Genomic DNA, 24,933 nt, shown 5'->3' on the forward strand with positions numbered 1-24,933 from the left:
GGTTTTTGATGAAAACATTCCAGGATTATTCTCCTTATAATGGACTTCAATATCCTCCTACAGTTTCAGTACAGCTTCAAAGGGCTTTAAACGATACCAGACGAGGTAAACAAATGATCGCCTTCCAAGTGCTTTCGCCAAAACCGCACTTTCGTATTCTTCAAAAAGCTTACGCTGTACTTACTACGCCTTCCCTATTCTACTTACGGAAAAAATGGAACTGGCACTGCGTTCATTCCGTAAGTAGAGTAGGGAAGGTGTAGGACGTACAGCGTAAGCTTTTTGAAGAATATGAAAGTGCGGTTTTGGCGGAAGCACTTGGAAGGCGATCATTTGTTTATTTAAAAACATTTAAAAATAAACATTTGTCTATTTAAAGCATATACATTTACATTTTTTTCGAGAATGACCGGTCGTTTCGCTAGATAAGACCCTTATTCTTCGTCTGGTATCATTTAAAACCTTTGAAACTGCACTGAAACTGTAATTTTGACCTTCAACCGTCTGGAGGCCATTGAAGTCCAGTATAAGGAAAATAATCCTGGAATGTTCTCATCAAAAACCTTAATTTCTTTTCAACTGAAGAAAGAAGGACATGAACATCCTGGATGACATGGGGGTGAGTAAATTATAAGGAAAATTTTATTTGAACGTGAACTAATCCTTTAAGGTTGAACCACTGTAGTCACATTGACTATTTTAACAATGCACCTTTTGAGGTCCAGAAAGGTAGTAAAAACAATGACTTTGCTGCCTATGTGTGGTTCAGATATCCTCAGATTTCATCAAAAATATCTTAATTTGTGTTCCAAAGATGGACGAAGGTCTTACAGGTGTGGGATGACATGAGGGTGAGTGCTTAATGACAGAAATTTCATTTTTGGGTGAACTAACCCTTTAACTGACCAATAATCCACAAATATCAGTGCAGTTATATATACATATAACAACCTATCTACATTTTTGCTTGGGCAGAAAACTAACTTGCAAATGAAACCAAGGCTCATGTGATGTTCTATCACAGCATGCACAGATCTTTCAAACAACACAAATTATGTCCTTTGTGTCTGTAAATAAATCCTGGAACTCATAAAATGCAATAATTTGCCAGCGCTTAATAGTTGACAAGACATTTTTACTATTGAACAGTTCTTTACAGCACATGATAAGACAAACAATGCAGATGTCAGAAGTAATATTGCTAAGGTGGAAGCGGTCATCTCACTGTCATAAGGATATAAAGAGATTGCTGTCATTTGCCAGCAGAAAGGCCATGACCACAATTTGATCAAGGACTGGAGCGAAGTATAAATCCACAGCCTATTGGATAGAAATGGTCCCATTAAAATGACTGAAGGTGGATTAAAGGAAAGGGAGGAGAGGGGGTATCACTGTCAGTCTACAGCAACAAAGGCTAACAAGGCAGGAGATAAAAGCCATGATCAGTCTCACACACACAAACACACTGCAGCCTCCCCATTGGGATTCTTTCTTCAAACCCACTGAATGATAGATCGCTCAGATTGTGCAAATGGAGAAATGTGAAAATGAATGAAATAGTAAAATAAATGGATGCATATGATTGGCGGTCCTGCATTTCGCCACCTGTTTAGCCTATAAAATAACCCTCCCTTCACCGCCACACGCTAATACATCACCACCCCCGTTTACATTTGCATTCTGGGAAGAGGAGCTGATTGCGTTGTGTGGCAGCAGGCATGGAGAACGGCACTCAAATAGATCTGCGGCCACCGTGCAGGTGATTAATGGACCTGACATCCTCCCAGACTGAACGCTGTGAATGTGACTTTGGGGTGAGGATGCTATCAGCTCACACAGAGGACGCAGTGAAAAGTGGAAGATGCTGATGTCAACCTTGTATAAGTACCTGATTGGCAGAAGTTCAGCAGGTAGAGATGCACATCACGGGAACTAGTCAATGTCAATGAGGTTTTTAAAGACAAAAACAATTGTCAGAGGTGTTATGATGTCCAGGAAGCTAAACAACTGTCTAGTAATAGCATAACATTACTCTCAAACACAGACGTAAAAAAAAAAGTTTGTACATTTTTACAGAAAAAAACTGTTAATTTGTAAACTATAAGTTACTTCACCATATACAGTGGAAAAATTGTAAACGGTTTAACATTATATGTAATTTTACTGTAAAATAATGTCAAATTTACGAATTTTACCATATAATTACCATATAATTAAAAAAAAAAAAAAAAAACATTCCTAGAAGTCCCTCCATGACATATCCACTTACTCAAATTCATTATGTAGCTTTCTATGTTGCCACCATTATTATTATGGAAGTTATCAACATATTTTAAGATAAAAAGCAGATTTTGGTAGTGTGGCATATTAACATTATACTACCAAAAATATATCATGTACTCACCCTCAGGTTGTTCTAAACCTATATAAATGTCTTTGTTCTGCTGAACACAAAGGAAGACATTTGAAAAAATGTCAGTCACCATAAAGATCTCATCCTCCATTGATTTCCAATTTTTATTTTTCCTACTATGGTAGTCAATGGGGGATGAGATCTGTTTAGTTATTGACATTCCTCCAAATATCTTCCTTCGTGTTCGGCAGAACAAAGACATTTATATAGGTTTGGAACAACCTGAGGGTGAGTACATGATGACAAAATTTTCATTTTTGGGTGTACTACCCCTTTAATGAAATATACCAATATGCCATCCCATATACGTGAAGCATTTCCACCACATTTTTTATGGTCAATTTCTTGCAACCAAAGCTGCTTTTTTCTTTTTCTTCTTCTTCATTTTTTTGTTTTTTTGTTTTTTTTTTGTTTTTTGTTTACCATTTAAATTTTGGTTGATATGATCTTTAGATTGTTTGTTTTTGTTGAGCAAAAGGAAATCTGCCTCTCTCTGTAAAGATCTCTCGAGAACTCTGAGGTTTATACATATCTAAAATCTCATCTCTTGCTGTGGTTTCTTGTTTAACGTGGTATAAGTTTATCATGTAACAATGAACCTCAAAGTAAAAATTTCAAAACAAAGAACTTTAATATTTTAATAGCCTATGTGGTTGTAGATTACACTCCATCAAATGGAATAATGATTAAAAATGTCTTGGTTCTTGTATATATAATAAGACTTAGTCTCTCCTCTGACAAAATATACAAAAAAGCCCTCTAGATTTATATTACACATATGACTTTATTACAGACAAAATAAAAAAAGCCAAGACATTCCTGCAAATTCTTTAGCAGTTATAAAAGTTGGCCTATATCAGAGGTCGGCAAGCTTTTTATCATGGTGTACCATTTTTAAAACCACAGCAAACCTATAGGCAACTATGGTAACATAACCAAGTCGAGAAATACTTGCAAAATAGTAGTAACTGTAGTACTAATTCAGTTGTCTTTAAATAAAGATTTTTCTGTTTTACTTGATGAATTCATTGTCATTCTCTGTGACTCTGCTCTGGAGCCGCCCTGGGGAAGGTGGGTGGCTCACACTAAGGCTAAACAATATAATGCAGTGCTTCCCACACATAGACTTTACTTGGGCCGGCCGCCCACGTATAATAACGGCCGCCCAAGTATATTTGGAGACACATTTTTGCTTTTATTATTTTTATCCTCTTATACTTTTATATCAGCGCAAGATAATGAAACCATCCGCGATCGAATAGCTAGTCGTTTCGTACCTGCTCGTTATGTGTGCGTCAGAACTGTTTACTCCCGCTGACATTCCCACGGGCGCTGCATTTTGCAAAGTCACAAGGCGGCGGCTTCAGACTCTATGTTCAGACTGCTTCAAAGTGATTCTCAATCAGTGAAAAGCGCAGATTTATGCCAAGCGATTGCTAATGAACTCAAGTTGATGAATTATTACAATGCCTACTTCATGGCCTTTATATAAAATGTTTTATACGGTTGTAAGAATCTGAAGGAATAGTACAGAGTCCCGGTGTATTTCGGGCTTGTTTATAATTAAAAGTCAAGTAGTCAAAAGTCAAAGTAATTATAAGGTTTTTTTTTTCTTTTGGGCATTATTGGTATTTTGGTTACACAATAAATTGTATTTAATTTGATTTCCATTTAATTCATAGTAAATTACTGTAGTCTCCCCCACAGGAAGACAAGACTAAGAACATTATTTGACACATATATTATTCATTTTATAAATTTTACTAGTAAAATCTGTGTCCCATTCACTGAGAGAGAAACTATATGACAGCAAGGAGAACATAGGAAAAAGATAAACATTTAAATGCTGTAATTTTGCATAATTCACAATGCATAATAATGCATAATATTAGTATTTAATTTAATGTAATAGTATGCTATGTAATTAAAATTAATTTCAATAAATAAAAATACTGTTAACAATCACACATTATTTGTTTGTCACGTGTAGTAGTCCATTTTTGTGCCGTGGGTAATAGGAGGATTTTTCGCCCGGCTACCACCACAAGTATATTTTAAACCTGTGGGAAGCACTGTAATGCTTTAGCATCTATATGACGATTTGCTATCTGAGTCATTAATGTTAATCAAACAACAAAATACAAAGAAAATCACTTTTGTAGCTTTAACAAAGATGAATTATATTTAAATTATTCAGTGAAGACTATGCAGTGTTATTTTACATTTGATTATTCAATTTGAATACTGTTAGACTTACCTGAAAAACATAAAGCACTGTTTATTTCATTTGTATCCTTGTTCTATTGTATCTATTTATGCTTGTCATTTGTTTAGTATTTTCTATACAGATTCATTCCCCTAAAAAAAAAAAAAAAATCACCCCCAATCATTCTAGAATGATTAATTCTTTCCAAATAGCTATTCAAGTCATCTGGTGAAGTTGTTTTCATATCGCAATACATACTGCAGAAAAACTAAATATCACAAGTCAGTTTTTGTCAGTTTTCTTGTCAGTTGTAGCCCTAGCTCACACTTTGAATATAACTGTCCTATATCCTCCTCTTTATAGTATGGAAATTTTTTTTACCACTAAATAAAAAATAAAAAAGGTAATTGCAACTTTTTATCTCACAATTTTGACTTTTTTTCTCACAAATGCAAGTTTACATCTTGCAATTCAGACTTCTTTTCTCATAAGCAATTGTGAGTTATAATGTCAGAATTGCACGATATACACACAGTTGCGAGAAATAAAGTCATATTTGTGAGATATAAACAAAATTCTGATTTTCTTTCTCATTTCTGACTTTTTTCCCCTCGCAATTGTGTTTTTATCTCGCAATTCTGACTTCTCAAAATTGTGAGATATAAACTCGCAATTGCAAATTATAAAGTCCAATTCTGAGGGAAAAAAATACTGACTTTTCTCAGAATTGCGAGTTTATAGTTCTGAGCTAATAACTCACTATTCTGACTATAACTCGCAATAGTGTTATGAAGTCAGAATTGTGAGATATAAAGACAATTCTGAGAAAAAAAGTCAGAATTTTGAGTTTATATCTTGCAATGCTGACTTTATATCACACAATTATGACTTAATAACTTGCAGTTCTGACTATAACTCACAATTGTGAGTTTATTTCTCATATTTCCAACTTTATATAAACTAGAAAAAAAAAAGAGTCAGAATTGTGAGAAAAAGTCACAATTACCTTTTATTTTTACATATTTATTTTTATGTCGTGGCAGAAACAAGCTTCCATATTATAGTGATCAGAGACAAGGTGGATTTTTTTTGGTTTCTTTACCATATCTGTTTTTCTCACTCTGTTTCTCATACAAAGACTCTGCTCTAGCTGATGATGCAGTCACCAGATCCCTCAGAGGCAAACCGAGCCCTGCGTTTCACCTCTGAGGACCCATTGAATTAATAATGGGTGAACAGCTCTTGGTCCAGGGCTGACAATAACAAGAACTTTTTCTCCATGGTGAGAAGGACTACACCAGGGACAGCCAATCATACTTTACGTAAAGCCCCTGGTTGCTGGCTAGCATCTTATTTTAGCACTAAACAAATGACGTTATACAGAGGAAGACTTTAGCTCACTGCTGGGGAATATAAAGAAATGAAAAAGAGCAGTATCATTCCAAATTTAAAGTCAGACTTGATCTTAAACACTTCTTGAAAGGCAAATCCTCTTCTTCACTTATTTGATCGGCTGTCAGGCAGCATTTGCTGTTTTTAGCAGAGAGTTTGTAATGAAAAGACACAACAAATGACTAAAATACTTGCAATAGCACCACCCCCGAGGACAACATGCATTTTCATTCATCCATAAATGATTATCTGTTGCAGCCCATCAAGTAATCTGAAGAGGAAGGCTGATACACACTTCAGGTCACCATGAATAAAACCATCACAAATCATTTAATTAGTCACCAGAACTGAAACTATTCTCTCTCTCGCTCTCGCTCACTCTCTCTCTCACTCTCTCAATGTTCATTTTCTTTGGACAACTCAGACTTGATCAGGGCCAGTTCAAGAAATACCCAAAATTGAAAATTCTCACATCATTTACCCTCATGCCTCCCTAGATGTATGACATTTTTCTTCAGATCATCACAAACGATGAGTTGACGCTTCAAAAAACACACAAAGCAAACACAAATGGTAAACCATACAACCTCAGTTGATGAATGAAATATCTTCTTCTGCTATGTGAGAGAAAAATATTAATATTTTAAACTTTTTAAACTATAAACCATCGCTTCTGGCCAGCTGTCATATGTGTGTTCTTGAGTTCACACTTACTTAAATGTCAGCACATAAAGCTTGACGTAAGTGTGTTGTGAAACTCGCAGAAGAAGTGACGTCCTCTGTGCTTCCATATCACTTCACGCGTGAGCTTCAGAATGCACTAACATCACGCTTCGTGTGTATGACAATTGCCGGAAGCAATGGTTTATAGTTTATTTTTCTGAAATATATCTATCCTTTTGCTTCAGAAGACACTGATACATCAAATGGGGTTGTACAAATTACCATTGCGTTCACTGTGTGGTTTTTGAAGTGTCAGCTTTGGATGAGTCCTGTACACTTGGATTATATGGACTCACAGAGATGGAAAATCCTTGTTTGTATATATATACATCATATACATCTGGGACAACATGAGGGTGAGTAAAGGACGAGAGAAGTTTCATTTTTGGGTGGAGAACCCCTTTAATGTGCCCATGCTGAATGTGAGCCAGAGCATGATAAAACCACAGAGATGACAGAACAGAGAGAGATGGGGAAATGAGCAAATGGAGAACAAATTTATGAGAAAATCTGTTTAGGCTGAAAATGTGAGGGTATAATCTCAACATACACCAGACAATTGCCAGAGATATATTTACATTTTTCAAATTTGCAAGTCTAATGAGTTTAACGTTCAAGTCTCTGCCCTTGCTTTTTCCAAATACAAGTGAAAGCTCCATCAGTTTTCCCTGAAGTAAATATGTACTTCCTGCTGTTTTTCTAATAGTGATTTATGTTCAAAGAAGAGGGGGAAAAAAGTCTATCACTGATCAGAACAAATTGTAGTATCTTTAATCTAATGTACAACGTGTTCAAACTATTATATAAATGCATTTTATGTGAAAAGACTAATGATCTGACCGGACTGGCTACATTAAAATTACATTGTGTTTCAAATTATTATGCAAATTATTATTATTATGTTTGTTTGTTTGTTTGTTTTATTTCTCCATAAATGGTATAAATCTCAGTCAGGTTTGTTGAGTAGTTTGCAGGTCTACTTTGGAAACCCTACTTAAAGAGGTTGTTCCACATTATTAAGCAAGTCACAGTTATGCAATATGGAGAGAAAGAAAGATCTTACTGAAGATGAAAAGCATATTGTGTGAAAACTGAATGGAGATTATCGAACTATCATAAGATTTGTGAGTAATTTACAGCACAAGAGAACTCGGTCAGATAAAGGCTTATTAAGGAAAGTTTCTGATAAAAAAAAATATAAACTGTATTATAAACTGTATTAAAAGCTCATCAGTGGCTTTTTTTTATAAAAAAGCCACTGATGAGCAGCAAACAGGTAGTTTGGTGTCGAACACCATTGGTGTCTCTGGAGTCTCAAGAAGCTCTCCATGCTGGCTGGCATTGTGCATAAAGTTGCATTTCAGTCACCCCTAAATAAAGCTCACAAAGAGAAATGTTTGCAGTGGGTTTAGAAATACATGAAGATATTTTTAAATAGTCTAGATGAATGGATTTCTGGATGGTTGGTGAGTGGCCACCATGTTCCAACAAGACTGCGACGTCAGCAAGGAGCTGAGGGGTGATGATTTGGGTTGGAATATTGGGAAGTGAGATGGAAGGTCCCTTTAGGGTCTCTGAAGTTGTCAAAATGACTTCTGCAAGATATGTGGAGTTTATAACTGACCATTTTCTGCTATGGTATAAAAAGAAATAAAAAGATTTTTATTCAGGACAATGCACTATCCCATGCTGCAAAAACACCACAGCAATAAAACAGTTTGAAAATGTATTTCTACACCCATTATAAATGTTTCTCTTTGAGCTTTGGTTATGAGTGGCACAACTGCCAGCCTGCATGGAGAGGTTCTTGAGACTCCAGAGACACCAGCAGCTTCAAATACCTGTTTGTTGCTCAACAGTGGCTTTTTTACATCTGTCCTTTTAATACAACATATATCTTTTTGACATAAACTTTCCTTAATATGCCTTTATCTGACGGAATTCTCTTGTGCTGTAAATTACTCACAAATCAATCTTATGGTGATAGTTCAATAATCTCCATTCAGTTTTCAACTTTTCACACAATATTAGCCTAGTTGTTTTCATTCCTTTTGCATAACATTTCACCATTTCAACATTGCACCATTTCATGCTTTTCATCTTCAGTAAGATATTTCTTCCTCCCCATATTGCATGAGAACTGTGACTTGCTAAATAATGTGGAACAACCTTTTTAAGTAGGATTTCCATTTACCCAAGTAGACCTGGCAAACCACTCAAACCACAAAGCTGTCTGAGATTGATACCAGTTATCTAAAAAGATATGGAGAGATAAACAAACACTTTCTTTGAAAATCTAAAATCTGCAAATTTATTGTACTGAACTCCTACTGATATGTCACTTGCATAATAATTTGGAACACAGTGTAGTTCCAGCACACTGTTTTCATTTCATTTTAAACAAACACACACACAAACAATCATAAATGTAATGTTTACTAGTTCTAGCAGACCTAATGGATGAAATTCTGCTAATTCTCTAAATGACTATGAACAAAGACATTGATTACTGCAGTTGACTGATTCTTGTTCACTAAATGATAGCTGAGCTCTATACAATCTACCTTCCTTGTGCAATCTTTCAAGTCACTTTTCTTAACATTAGCATTTGTTACACTGTCATCAGTCTACAGATGTACTAATGGGTCAGTGAGTCTTATTATGGTTGGTCAACCAAACATTCAGAATCAGTCAACTAAGCAAAGACAAAATGAAATGGACATTACCCCTTGTACATCAGTACATCAAGAAAAAAATACTGCAATGATTTTTAAAAAAACAATTGCAAGTTAATGCTTGACAAATGTTTTGTTATGTGGGATCTCAATGTCAACCTGGATAACAGGTAATCTCAGTCAGTTATATTCCTGACACTCAAAAGGACTCCATAGTATCCACAAATATATCTTACTTTACTTTTCAGAAATGCACTGAGGTGTAAATTTCTGTCATAGGTACAACACTTAAAAGTATTTGTAATGTTTTTCTTTGTTCTATGTGTTTGTGTAAGAAAAAAATCAATATTTAACAAGTAAAATATCTAGCTTCCACTAGACCGCCTTCGGTATTCAACATAAGAAATAATTTTTATAATTTGTATAGGGAAGGCATAGGATGAAGCGTAAGTGTTTTGAACTGCGAGAGTTTTACACTTTCTTCATAAGTTGAATACCGAAGGCGGTCTGGCGGAAGCTAGACATTTTACTATATAACTTGTTAAATATAGATATTTTTCTCACACAAATGCATCGCTTCACTTCAGAAGGCCTTTTTAAGCCCCCAAAGCCATGTGGAGTACGTTTATAATGGATGGATGCACTTTTTTGAGCTTTGGTCCCGTTCACTGTCATTATAAAGCTTGGATGCGTCAGGATATTTATTAATATAACTCCGATTGTGTTCAACAGAAAGAAAAAAGTCTTACACACCTACTGTAGGATGGCATGAGGGTGAGTAAAGCTTGGAGTAATTTTAAATTTTAAAGTGAAATAATCCTTTAACAAACTGCACTAAATTAATGTGTGCAATCAATAATTTTATTTATACATTCATACATTTTATTTATTAATTTCCCCATAGTTAGTATCATGCCTTTTAATATCCAGCTAGTTTTTGAAAGCTTCTAAAAATCTTTTGCCCTTCATCAAACAGATGTGCATTCCTCCACCACAGGAGCAGAGGATTTCTGACCATAATCATCATTCATTCCTCAGATGGGTTGATGGGCCTAGCTATCCTCTAATCATTACTCAGACTGACCCTGCTATCAAGTAAGGCAGAACGCTCAAATCCTCTTCCTTTGCACTGATGTTAAAGTGTGTATATAACAGTCGCTATCTAATAGAGCAATCAGCCTCCAGTCTCTGTGAGACAGCTAAAAGAAGCATTGGAGAGGAAGCGGAAAACAGCCAACAGGAAACTTCCCTCATTAGTGGGGTGTAGACACACGTCCAATTCATGGGAGTTTTACATATCTCTATGTAGTTCTAGGAGTTAAATCTTCATTTAAAATAGTTTATTGTGATTTATAATGTTTATTAGTTTCAATCAATGAATAATCAGATCAGCAGCGTAGAGAGAGAATATCGAATGAGGTTTGGCATGTAGATGTAGTAGGTCACATTTGGATTGCAGAGCTTATATTATATTTGGATATAATGAAAGTCTTTGTGCTGCATGTGGAGCTAAAAATAGCATTTCAAAACTGCAGAGGACAACAGCAAGGAGGTGGTCCAAGTTGTTTTGAGGCTTGTATAAATAGAACATAAGCCACATACACATCAGGGACGAGGCCACATAATGGCCAGAGTGGCACTGGCTCACAAAGCGTGCTGGCTGGTCCACCCAATTAAATTTGCCGGTAAATACTAATAATTTGGAAATTTGTCAAATCCAAAATAACTATAGTTTACATTAATTACAAATATATTGTCAAAATTTCTGATTTAAATATTTGAAAATTTATTTTTATTTCAGTCTGGATGAAATTTTAGCAACATCCGGAGTCCGGAGTCGCTCAGGTTTTGTGGTTCAGTGGGTCGCACCTGTTAACTGAATCCATTTAGCTATCCAAAGTCAGAACCACTATTTCTGTAGCTCTGCGTCAGACTCTCCAGTGGGCCACATGAATAACTGGGCCAGGCTGCACTGTTTTCTCTCAGTTTTAGAGAGTGAATCTCTTTTATAGTAATAATGCCATATAAGATATGAGAAACCACAATGTGACAACAAGCTGTTGGTTAATCAGTTCTGCTGACAATCTCTGCTGACAGAAGATTAATTTTTTGAGGTCTTTAACATTCAGACACACACACTACAATGACAATATGAACCTTATAAAGACAGAGCTACTGTTAACACCTCATGACACAACTTAGGCAAAAAAAACACTACATCAGTGTAACACAGTAAATAGTAAAATTGTGAACAGTATTGGTGTGTGGCCTCAAAATTAACAATTCAAAAAAAAGTTTGCTAAGAACCAGAATGTAAAATCATTGATATCTGACTTATTTACCCTGTTAAAGAATTCTCATGCTAAACATGGCCTGAGTTTCAAAAGATCAGTTGGACATATGACGGAGTACTGCTGTGCTAAAATTACTCTTCTGGATTCAGACAAGTTTCGGAAAGTTTTTTTTTTTTTTTTTTTTTAAGTATGGCCCTGTATCACGTCATAAAGTGCAGAATTCCATGTATCCACCTGTTTCCGCGGGGCGCTACTGTAAAAGAGAACGTGGGTACAACTTCCGGTGAGGCGGCGGAAGCAGCATTCCAATGGTATTTTGTGTGCTAATTAGCGAAGAGGCTAAGTGTTTTTTGGATCATTGTTTACTTTGTAAAGTTGCAAATCTTTATGAGAGATGTCGTTACGGTGCTCAGGGACAACATCTCAGTTTAGTACATTTATTAGTTAATAATATCACAATACAATAAACAGTTTTAGTGCCCTTAATTGCTCTTTACTTTACTGACCTTCCACAAAAGTGCTGCTGCATGACTAGAGCATCCTGACCCTGCAATACATGAACAACCCGCTGTCTGTACTTCACCTGTCACTGATGCAAGCACCAAAGCCTTATGATGTTATATTATTGACTCCTAACGTGTCGTGCGTGCCAGAGCCAGTCGTGTTTCCACTGTATGCGATGCTAAAGGCTACTTATGTTAACCATTGGGATAATAAATACACACGTTTATAGTAAATATCAGAGACTGCTTGAGGAACGAAGACAATTCTTATATGATTATAATCGTGTATTTATTTGGTTTAATGTTTTATCTCTCTTCCCTGTGCCTGTTGATTCCTGACAAATGCATATCTTTCACAGATTCACACACTCCGGTTAACTAACTCAACTCCTGTTGTCTTCTCATGAGCTCCCTCTGTTGCTCTGGCTGAAAGGATCAAGATAGACGGAGAGATCGCGCAAACATCCTCGGATAGCAATCATCGCATAATTTAGAGGAAAATAAATAGAAAGGCTCAGAAAAGTGACGTAAACATAGGGTATGTTATCAATATATTTCTAAATGTGTAAGCCTTTGGATTTAAAAGCCTTAGTGGAGTTGTTTTTTGCATTCTTGTGATCGCAAATAAATGGAAGCAGGCACAACTGAATAGGTATGTGTTTTCTTTTTATGTCAATATAAATATCAGTTAGATTTAGCATGATTGATGTGCACTCCTGACATAAATTAATACATTACTATTACTGTAACATTTTTTATTGTAAAACATTGTTCAAATATTGATGCTGGAATCTTAAATCTTTAAGTAAAAAACAAACGTTCGCAAGTTTGGATCGTTAAATCTTGAATGACTGTCAACTGTTGAATGAATGAGTGTCACGTCCAGCTTGTTTACTTCGAACCGGAAGACGCTCCCACGTTTGACGCAAGGCCTCATGGGACGTAGGAAACTTGTGGATAGGCACTTCTCCCTGATAACTGTGTGCACATACATCACCCAGAGCGAGTGCAAGAGCACGCCCATCAACATGCTTCGTCCGGGTTATGGAAGCCAAGAGATTTTTCAAAAATGTCACCAAAAAAGTGTGTTTTTGGTTGTAGGGGAAAGATAAACTTTTTCAGCTTCCCAAAGAACCCAGCGTTAAGGGAACAGTGGATGCAGTTGTCTTTCCGGGGCAGCAACAGAGTTGTGCGTTTGTATGTTTGTTTGTTCCAAGAATTTCAGTGACGAATGTTTTGTAAACAAGTCCCAATTCGACGCTGGATTTGCAGATCGGTTGAGACTGAGTCCCAGCGATAGATCCCGGTCATGAGTAAAACTGACGGGAGTAAAACTGCATCAAATGTCTGTGCTTTGTTGGTAATCGGCGCGCAAGTACATATAATGTAACAACATGAACGTTTTTGTTCCCTTTTTATTTATAATGATGCAGACGATCGCTACGCAAAAGCTGCGCGTTCTTGTGACTCTTCAGCTCTGCCCATGCCATGGGTCAAGGAGCTATAGGAGGCTTTTTCGGAAAGAGTCAGTATAGCATATATATCTTTTATAAATATGATAAAACTAAAGACTTTTCGGAGATATGAAGGATGCAATACTACTCTATAAGTACTCAAGATTAACATGAGATTGGCGGAAACTGTGTGTGTTATGTACCCTTTAATACTTCTTGAGATACAGGCATCTTCTTGAGATTTATGGCACTCAGACAGGTATATTCTATGCAATAGTTTTCATCACTATTTATGTTTGTCTCTCTTTAGAAAAAAATTTGAATTAAAAAAAAAAAAAAAATGAGCAATTTGAGTTTCCGAATTTTGGTTGATTTGAAACGGAATGACCCAACAACATTTTATGGTTGAACGATTGATTGAGCCAGTGTTAAATTTGGCAGCCATTTTTGATTTAGTCTTAGTCTTTATCTTCAGACAAAAATGCTCTTTGGTCTTAGTCACATTTCTGGCTTTGTTTGTTATATATGTGCGTGTTAGACTTGCGTTTCGCCATCATTTTGATGGACAGGATCGTAAAAGAATCCATCATAGTCAATAATTACCCGTCATTTGCATTTCTATATTTTAATAAGACATTTAATAGCTTCTGATTTCATCCACATTTTCATTTTTATTCACAAACTTACAGGATAAGCAAATAGGAATAGCTGTGCATTTATTTATATTATGAAAAGAAAGTTAAAGACTGCGTCACTTCCCAGTTTTCATCTTGAACACTTGTAACGGATTGTGAGTGAATGCGATCATCCTTTTCTCTTTACTACACAGAACGAAATAAACATGAATTACAAATTTTTAAAAAAAATGTTGAAAGATACAGTAGCTTACCGAAATCTGTATCACATCAGTTCAATCAGTGTTGCAAACAATGTCACGTAACGTTATGCCTCAGAAAAGCCATTCGTTGACCATAAACTTATAGTCGGCAAGAAAAATAACAAAACTTAAGTAAGCATGCATAAGTAACTTTATTATTATAAAACTGACTTAAACTGGGTGCTCGTCTTTGTGTAATCAAGCGCATCGTTTTCATTTTATTCTGGAGACTGAACTCGCGCTCTGCTGGACACCTACTGGACAGGGGTGGGAATTACACTTACAAGCTACATGATCTGTCAAAATGACGGGCGGGCAGAGTTTTTCCGTTACTTTTAAAAAATTCCATCAATGACGGAAAATTTTTGATTAACGCAACCTCTGAGATTTTATATAATATAATATAAATAATGTCACACTACCGCCGGTGACACTCCACGACCGCGGTGTCAACTTCACTACCGCGGTGGCGCGGTTGTCATGCCTACCGTCACAGCCCTAGTGTCGTCTCTCATCGTCTAGTCTTAGTCATGGAAAAAAAGGTTGTCAACGAACATTTTTGTCAGTTTTCGTTAACGAAATTAACACTTGATTGAACGATTGATTGAACGATTGATTGCGTTCACACTCGGGTTTAACTCTGTACAAGAACTAACACAAACCTCTTTCAGTAACAATAAAGTGAACAGAGTTTAAAACAGAATATCTCTCAACAGAATATCTACCCACTTGAGTTTGCAATGATTTCTGAGAAAAAAAAATCATAAAAATAGAATTTACTATATAACACGGAATGTCACAAAAATGTACAAAATTTGGATGAATAAGTCAAAAGTTCAGTAGGTCTGCACACTTAGTCAAATCACGATATGGACTAGTATCTATGAATATTACATCGCAAAAAGAAATATGTTTAAATATGTAGTCTGTATGTTCTGTGTTTCTGTGTGAAGGAATCCTGCAGTTTCATCACATACTCATGCACACGCAATGCTCATGGTGTTTTAAATGTCTGCCATCTCCATGAGGACACTCCACATGAATTTCATCTCCAACACTGTTCTGAGAGTTCACTTCATTTAGCTCTTCATTTCATAAAAACTATTGTCAAACACATACAAAAACTCAAAGGTCTTCACAACAACATGCCAAAATAAAAGTTCATTTTAACTTGAATTTGAGACAGAAATATACTACTGTAAAGTAGAATGTAGCTCTCACGGTAATAATAAATTTAAAATTAAAATGGACAAAGAGAATTTGGAAAAAATAACAATAAATATTTCAGGACATTAAGTGGAAAATTTCAAGCAAGTTGAAGTTAAACTAGAAAATTCTACATATGAAACAGAACTTTTCTAAAGGCTTGTCACTGCTCTTTAATACACTTGAAAACTTCCATCAGTGCAGGGCATCTGACAATGCACTGCTGTGAACTGCTGTGTACGGTGAGAAAAGATAACAGTGCAAATCAAACCAAGCAGTTCCTTCAACACCATCTGCTCTCTAAATATAGAATACAGACTGCACACAACTTTTTTATTTTCAGCCAAATCACACAAATGATCTGATACTTTGAAGTGGCTGGCAACACTAGCACACATTTACGTTTCTATAATTCCATTTAAATACTCGTGATGACGACTAGGATTTGTGGTGCCTTACAACCAAAAAGCTGTTCTAAACCGTTTAAGACGAACCTATGAAATGGAAAGTGAACACCATAGTCCAATGTATCGTACACCAGAACTTGCTATACGGATTTCTGACATTTCCCAAGGAAACAACAAGCTCTATTGTTTTGAGGACATGGTTTGCTCTGTTTCTACTTCCTGAAGTAAAAAGAATATGTGGAGTGTTGTTGCTAAGGTTTCCTTCATCCCAAGAGTCATGTTCCAGACGGCTGCTGTTTTCATCACCAATGCACCACAGTCACACCCTGAACAGTTGCTTAGAGCATTGCTCTTACAGGCACTGATGCGATTTTAACTACACAAAGCAGGGGAGTATTATGTTTCCAAGTAGGGGTAGCCAATTAATCACATAAGAATTGAAACTGCAATATAGTCAAAAGTGAGTTTTAAAAGTCTGCAGTTTCATTAAAAAAATACAGTCTGCATGCATTGCGTGCTTCAAAGTGAAAGGGCGCCTCTTTGTTCTGTCCTACTGCTTGCACACATGGGGCTAGTGAATGGTGTTTTCAGCAGCCTCAGAGAAGATCACAGTGTGTGCATGCTCCACAGTTTGTGCACGCTTTCTGAAGAGTTTGGTCAAAGTCCCTTTGCTTAATGTCCGTTAGGGTTGTGCCATGTCCCCTAAATTGGCAGTTGACGATGTTTACAGTAAAACATCGCGATGGACGATGATATCTTCGGGCGGGGGGGGGGGGGATTATTTAAATTTTTCGTTATTATATAATTATTATTCGTTATTTTATTTTATTACTTTATTTACCCTTTGACACGTATGATCATACCGTGTGATCAGTCTTGGCTGGTCCCGGTGTGATTAGAACGTTCAGTGCATCATGTGATCAACTGCCAAATTTAAATGTGCATGTGCGCTTTGGCTGGCGCTAAACCAGAGACGGGCGCGTGCAGCGCTTTACATAGATCACAAATATGCAGTGTTTTCAACCACATAATGTTTATTTTAGGTTTTTGATGTTTAAATACATACAAGTACAAACAAAACAATACATTTAGAGTTTGTAAAATACACAGTGATGTATAGAAGCGGAAATACAATTATTTCCATTATAATTGGAGGTAGGGCTGGGCGATATGGTTGAAAACTGTATCACGATATCAGTGTTTCATATCGGTCAATATCGATAATTATTGATATTTTTTATGACCCATTTAAAATAAGGACCAGGAGAAAAATATATTACATTTAAACATTTTTATTTTAAACTTAACATTCATAATCCCTTCAGTTATTTTCCAAGGTTGTCAACAACCATGGAAAACTCAAATGATTAAAATGTAAACATAAGTCTAAAGTCACAATAAACACTTTTCCTCTTTTATTTACAATTTCCTCGCTCGATGCGGCACTCATTTTCTGCTTATCAGTCGCCAGTTACTGAAGAGGAATCCAGCAGACCAGCACGAGACAACGATATGGCGCAACCAAAATTGATACTGTTACATGATTGGCTGTTAGCGTGTCACTCCCTACGTTGCTAGGTTACCAGAGAGCAAGTGCCTTTGTTAATGCAACCAAACTTGCTTCGCAACCTCTGTTTTCTTCCGACGAAGAATAAAAAATATCGATTGTTTTATCGAACACATTTTTTATTGACATCGATCACGTGTCTATCGCGATACATATCGTTATCGTTTTATCGCCCAGCCCTAATTGGAGGACACGTTTTATTCATATTAGGGTTGTGCCGATGGACGATATCATCACGATGGAGAGACACCATCGTGATGCCATGCCCCTGCCCCGCTCCGCTGCGAGTCTTGCGAGTCAACACCATAGACTGTAAAAAAAATACACACACTAATCCTAGTCTCTCCTACAGACAATAGTTAACCTAAAATCTTTGCAGGAATTGCTCTGTAAATTAAATTGAGAATATAACTAATGCATAAATGCTATTTTAAATACCGTAGTCTATGCCAAAGACGTGACGTGTGTTAGTCTGTGAAAATACCGTGTCAGGCATTTGATCTTGACATTGTTAGAATCTTGACTTTTTTACATGTCTAACACTGTACATTTACCTTAAAATATTTAATTTTGTACAAAAAAACAGCCCTTATTAATGAATTATTAGTAGCCTATTGTAGTGTCTCGGGAGATCGTGCTCATTGTTACCAGTGATGGAGTACTCGAGTCCGACTAGAGTCACTATTCTTTGGACTCGAGTCCGATTCGAGACTCCATTCTCTGGACTCGTGACTCGACTTGGACTCGCGGACTGATGACTCGTACTTGGACTCGGACTCGAGGATATATAAAATCGGACTTGAGCATTCATCACATTGTTTTTGACTAAACATGTTATAAAAAATTATATAAGTTTATATATAATATTATATAAGGTTTCGTGCCCAAGACCGGCCGGGATCTATTTTTTTCCCCTCACAGACACTGCTACCGCTCGCTCTCTTGACAACACACTCACTGACGTCACTCACTTTACGCTCATGCATGATTCGCGGGCTAAATGTTCAAATTTGGAAAATGCAGAAAGATGTGCCCCGGATCGTGAAATTCGCTACACGAATTTTGCATCTAATGCTGGAAAAAGCAGCGCTAAATGTTGTGTGTGTGATCGCACAATTGAGGAAAAGACTGGGACAACTTCAAACTTTAACAGACACCTGTCACGGATGCACCCAGAAAAGTAAGTAAAATGCTTTCCATTGGCTAACGTTAGCTTTTAAAAAAACTATTATTGACTAATGAATATATGATAATAAACAGAAGAAGCTAGGGTTGGGCGATGTTTGACAATTTGGCATCAGACGTCGACGATGTCTAATGTCTGGTTCAGATTACACAATTTTTTTGTCTGTTGATAACTTACTAGTCACTGTGTCAGATCAGATTACATGATTTTTTTTGTCTGTTGCGATAGTCACTGTGTCAGATTACACAATTTTTTTGGTCTGTTGCAATGGTCACTGTGTCAGATGGATGACACAATTTTGACACCTAAAATCCTGTGGTGTCGTGGACAAGAAACATGTCAGACTAACGTTACACGTTGCTTTCTGACCAGTCGCGTGCCGTCACACACACACATTCACTTGAACACATACAAACGCACTCACGCTAAATCACTCGGTCACTCACTCACAAACGCTCTCTCTCTCACACACACACACACTCACTCACACACTCTCTCTCTCTCTCACACTCTCGGGACTCGAGACTCGACTCGGACTCGAACTCTGGTAATGGTGACTCGACTTGGACTCGACTCAGACTCTTCTTTGGTGACTCGGACTTGGACTCGGACTCGAACACTGGGACTCGAGACTCGACTCGGACTCGACAGTTGGTGACTCGACTACAACACTGATTGTTACATAGCTCTGTGGCTATACTGCACTGAGGCGGCAGTTTAAGATATAAACCCAGAATACAGCGAACGTCAATTAACTTTTGTCTGGTTAATAAATACCTTTAAAGACAATTTTCCTTGGCCATTATGTCAAATCAAATGAAAGAATGAAGGTGATTCTGATAATACAAATTTATTAAAACACAGAAGAACAACAAAGAACAAGAAAACGGGAACAACACTCAGACCGAAACGCGGTCATTAGTTGGGTTAGTAAAATAACAAAATATGTAAAAAGATACATTAAAATAAAAAGTGCACAACTCTTCTTAAGTGGAAGGAAGCTACTTTTTCCCCCCTCACATTAGTTGGGAAATAAAATAACCCTTTCTCACATAAGTTTAAAATATTCTGGCTGACCCGCAGCGTCAGAGTTTTTCAAGGCGACCGTTATTTAGAACGTATCACTTTATTGTTTCCATGGTGATGTGTCATTGCTTGTCATGTCACACACCGCAGCGCTGTATGACTGGTGACCTGCTTTTATTTCAGTTTTCCTTTTTTATTCAAAATATTCACAAATGTGTTAACTATAACATGAAATATCTGATATTCCGATTGTCAAATATGAGCAAGTGGATGTGTTTTGCTGTTTAAACACCTTTATAATGATCGCGTTAGTTGAGCTATACACGTTATGGGCGCCGCCATGTTAGTTTGTGCCGCAGGTTCTGTTGGATTTACAACATGTGAATTCATCCAATTCTCCCGAAATACATGAAAGTAAGTTAACTGGTGAAGTGGGGAAGAATAGAGTAAACTTTATAGTTACATACACAATTAAAACCCTTTCCAGAAATGTGATTTGAATAGGATTTCAAACCATATATGAATGTAGCTCAAAACGGATTTGTAAAAATTTCTTTCATGTGATTTTTTTTACCTTTCACACTTGATAAATCTGATTGGAATTCAATCAGATATGCACAAAAATCAGATTTGGACTGAAAAGTGAAAGTGACATGTGAAGGCCAAGTATGGTAACCCATACTTGGAATTTGTCCTCTGCATTTAACCCATCCAGTAATGTGCAAACACATTAGGAGTAGTGAATAGTGAACACATACACTGCAAACTGTGGACACACACCCCGAGGAGTGGGCAGCCATTTTTTGGGTTACCAGTCTGACTCTCTAACCATTAAGCCATTATTGCACCACAACCGACACTCTGAACATAGCTTTAGAGGGTTGTTGCCAGAGAAAATGATAACTTGGTAGATGATTAAAATATTATGTTTTCACCTGTAGGTAATGCACCGATGATGTCTTGATTACTGCTTTATGGACAGATGATGACACTGTGTCTCATAAGCAGATCTGCCCATGTCCATTTCTCTTATAAAAAGGGAGACACAGCACAGCATGGAAAACATGTTTTCAGTTCTGAGGTGAAGCATACCGTGAATGCCCTTCATTATGTAGAATAAGTGCTCAGCTTATGTTTGATAATCTCTGCCTCTAACCTCAACATCAAATGAAAGGTTGACCAAACCCTAACATTAGAGTCTGTGAGAAGTGCAGAGGACAGAGACAGGTGCACACACAAGCTTAGCCAATGACATGCAACTGAGGACAGTGGAGTGAAAATTAGTCATAACAGAAAAGCAGACACCATTTAGAAGTGAATAAGCTTTCTGCACGGGGACTCAGCAGCTTAGACTTGAATGAGCAGTGAACTGCAACATGCTGTAGCCTACAGTATATGCATATTCATACATTATAGATTTTTATCTCCTTTCATCACAAAGTACATTATAACTGATTTAACTGTAAGGTTCTCTCTTTCAGGATTTTTGATCTGTGCAGATGATTATATCTAGATTGATAGTTTAATTAATTAAACAGTTCACTGTTCTTCAGGAAAGAACTGTGATATTTTAAGCGATCATATTCCAGTCATTCTGAGAAACAAGTCAACAATATATGCAATGCATGCAAAAACACATTAAGTACTAAAATAAATTTAACAAGTGAATGAATGTGCACAGTTAAGACTGGACTGTCTAGTTGGTATGAGTTTGTGTGTTCATGTTTGTGTAAGGAAAAAGGACACGTCCTGCTGTGCATGCTAATCTGATGTTTACTAACGAGACACAGCGTGTCTTGCGAGGGTTGGTTTGTTCATGAAACACACGGCTGAACGGATGTGATGCCTCGAGCAGAGCTGCCACGGTACACACCGCCAGCATCCCCACAGAAACATCACATGGTGACGTGGCTAACAAAAGTTTCTTTCTCTCTCCTCTAGTGTACAACTGAGACACTTTCATTAAAGAATGCCAGCATTCATGAGGCTACACAACTCCAAAATATTGTAATTCAAATAAATCAAAAGCAATATGTAAAGCAATAAAACTATTAATATATTGCCAGTTATTTTTACAAGGTTTATACTAAGTTGTGACAGTGATATTAAAAGACCAAACTCAGCATACAACATACTGATGATGCATACTACACAGGGCCTGAATGTGTAATGCAACACTGGCCCGAAGGGGCGAGTGACAATTCCGTCAACTGTTTCGACTTGTCTTTTATTGCAGATGTAGTGCTGTGAAACCATTTGTGCATTTTGAGATAGAGAGAGGGGGAGAGACAAGACACGTACTGGTACCGCTGAAACACTCACAGAAAGTTTTCAAATTACTGATTGATCTTATAAATTATAATCTGTATGTTAATTTACAACCTACATGCAACCACCCCTACATCTTAAATGTTTGGGGGAATTTCCCACATTATAACCAAGAAATTCTGTGAAATTAAGCATTATAATTATGCGTGATACCCCCAATCGGGCTCCAAAATTCGAGCCCTGATATACACTGATGTAAGAAGATGAGCCCAGAATATGAACAGAATTGCATGTTAAGCATTTTCCGACAGAAAACCATTATAAAGAAAATGCTCACCCCCTGAGGGTGAGTCATTAATGACATAATTTTCATTTTTGGGTGAACTAACCCTTTAATGTGATTTAAAGGGGACCTATTATGCAAAATTAATTTTTGCATGGTGTTTGGACATAAATGTGTGTTGGCAGTGTGTGTACACAACCACCCTATAGTGATAAAAATCCACCCACCCCTTTTTTTTAATCCCCATAAATCATAAGCAGTGTCTCAGAACAAGCCGTTTCCAGATCCCTGGCAGTGTGACGTCACAAAAGCCACAGGCCCCGCCCATGAATAATGACAGACACTGATGTTTGAACATAGAACCGCCCTGAGCGCGTTTACAGCGAGTCCGCCACCGCTGCACTGACGAGAACGTCTCCCAAGCGTTTTAGGTGTTCTGAAGCTGGATGGATTAATCCACATAGCTCTCTTCATTTACTCCCTAAATCTGAGCTGCTGAAAACGAGGTGGATTAACTTGGTTTTCGAAGAAAATTCTCCCTGAGTTCTGTCGAAATTCGTTTATGTCTGCGCAAATCATTTCACAACGGACTGCTTAGTGAACGAATATCAATACAAAGAGATGACACAAAATAGAAACTGTGCTAAAATGTGCTACTCAATGATATACAAGTAAAAACTGTTCGTGATCCAGCTTACAGTCTCCAGAGTGACACTGGATACGGCAGTAATTAAGGTAAGAGGGCACTTTATTACAGTTCATCTGAGTTCATTTATGGGTATAACGTTATTAAGCACCACCCAAAAGGCATAAGGTCTTTATATATTCGTTTACTGTTAGTTGTAACGAGCGTTTCTGTGTTATTCGCTATGTTGGTGATGATAATACAAGGGAGAGAAAGAGAGCTTGGATAATATTTTAATGCACACAGTGTTTTATTAAACTCTTACAGTGATTTTCTAGAGTGAAAACAGACGCTTCATCTTTTGTGTTAAGTACAATAAACGTCATACAACCCATCTGTATAGTTTTGGCCATCATTCGGATGGTACAACAGGCCTGTACTAATATAGTGGATAAAAACAAGAAGACAATATATAGTTTAACTAAACTATACCTGTTCTATCTCCATGCAGCATATATTTGCAGTTTCTGACATTATAGTGCATCCTGACTGACTCCTGACACCAGAGAGAGAATCAGCTCTTGAAGCTCCACCCTCTTAGGCCGAGCACAGCAGCTCATTTGCATTTAAATGCTTTAAGGCAGCGATACTGGAAGGCGTTTTTTTTTTTTTTTTTTTTTTTTTTTTTTTTTGTGGTTTCCCCCTTTACCCCTGTACACAATGCACAGCTTTCGGTTTCTGACAACTGCTTGTCGCGAAGAAGAAAGGAAGAGTATTTAAAAGGTTTTCAAACAGCCATTCAGATGTTTTAATTTGTGTTTATCAAACAGCAACAAATAGTTAAAGAAGCCACTTTTACATTTTGACATTTAATCTGCACTAATCAGCCAAGAAAAGATATCTGGATATTGGTTTAAAATGTTCTGATCCTTAATTTGTTATTTATAGTTGTGTTCTTTTGCACTTTAATCTGTTCGTAACATCTGTTTACTTTATACATTATTATTCTGATAATGAATATTAGGTAATACTATTTTAGTGTCCTTGTTACACGTAGTTACTATAGTAATAACTATAAATTATGTATGAATTACATGTAACTAACCTTAAACCAAACATCCTAACTCTTACCCTATAGCAAGAACATGTAGTTAAATATTATTACGTAGTACGTAAAATGTATAATTACACTGTTACACTGACACAAAGTAAAGTGTAACCGAATATTATTATAACTATGTCCTTGTATATAGTTTTACTCTATTTAAATGTTCAAGTTTCTTTTTATTTGAAAAATGTTATTAAACTTGTTAAGAAAAACACTAAAGCTTAAATTAGTAAACTTCAAAACTCTGTTTTTGTAATGTAATTCAATACCACAATAAAAGTTTCAGCAATTATTGTGAAATGCAAATTTGATACAGTCACATAGTCATTCATTTGACAATCCAGATGGATTCATTTCTCTGCACACAACGGCTTGTTTGCACATCAATAATAATGGACTCTCGTCTCGTGTGCCTTATGTATGACTCTTGTATGTCACTGTAAACTCTAAGTCTTCTTTACCTTGATTACAATCGTCACCCATCAAAACTTTACTAGCGCGACACTGGTTTGCTTTATCCAACTGAGAGACATAGTTTGCGTGTCATATGCTCATGCAGCGGTTGGGTGTTTTGAGTAGCCATTCAGTCTGTATTTCACAGCATGATGAGAAATGGCTTGGGCTGCAACAGAATGAGAGATCGCCAAATACACTATTCCCTCCGCCACGTCACCTTCACATAAAAATCAGTCAACAGGATTTCAATGACAACCAAGGAAG

At 36.7% G+C, this 24,933-nt stretch overlaps 1 protein-coding gene across 5 annotated transcripts in view; it reads right to left on the reverse strand.

Annotated features, from left to right (window-relative positions):
* The window catches only part of lrba (LPS responsive beige-like anchor protein), a 270,378-nt gene that overhangs the window by 225,105 nt on the left and 20,340 nt on the right, over positions 1–24,933 (reverse strand). The window lies entirely within an intron of this gene.

This window comes from Megalobrama amblycephala, linkage group LG7, assembly GCF_018812025.1.
Source record: "Megalobrama amblycephala isolate DHTTF-2021 linkage group LG7, ASM1881202v1, whole genome shotgun sequence".
NCBI classification, from domain to species: domain Eukaryota; kingdom Metazoa; phylum Chordata; class Actinopteri; order Cypriniformes; family Xenocyprididae; genus Megalobrama; species Megalobrama amblycephala.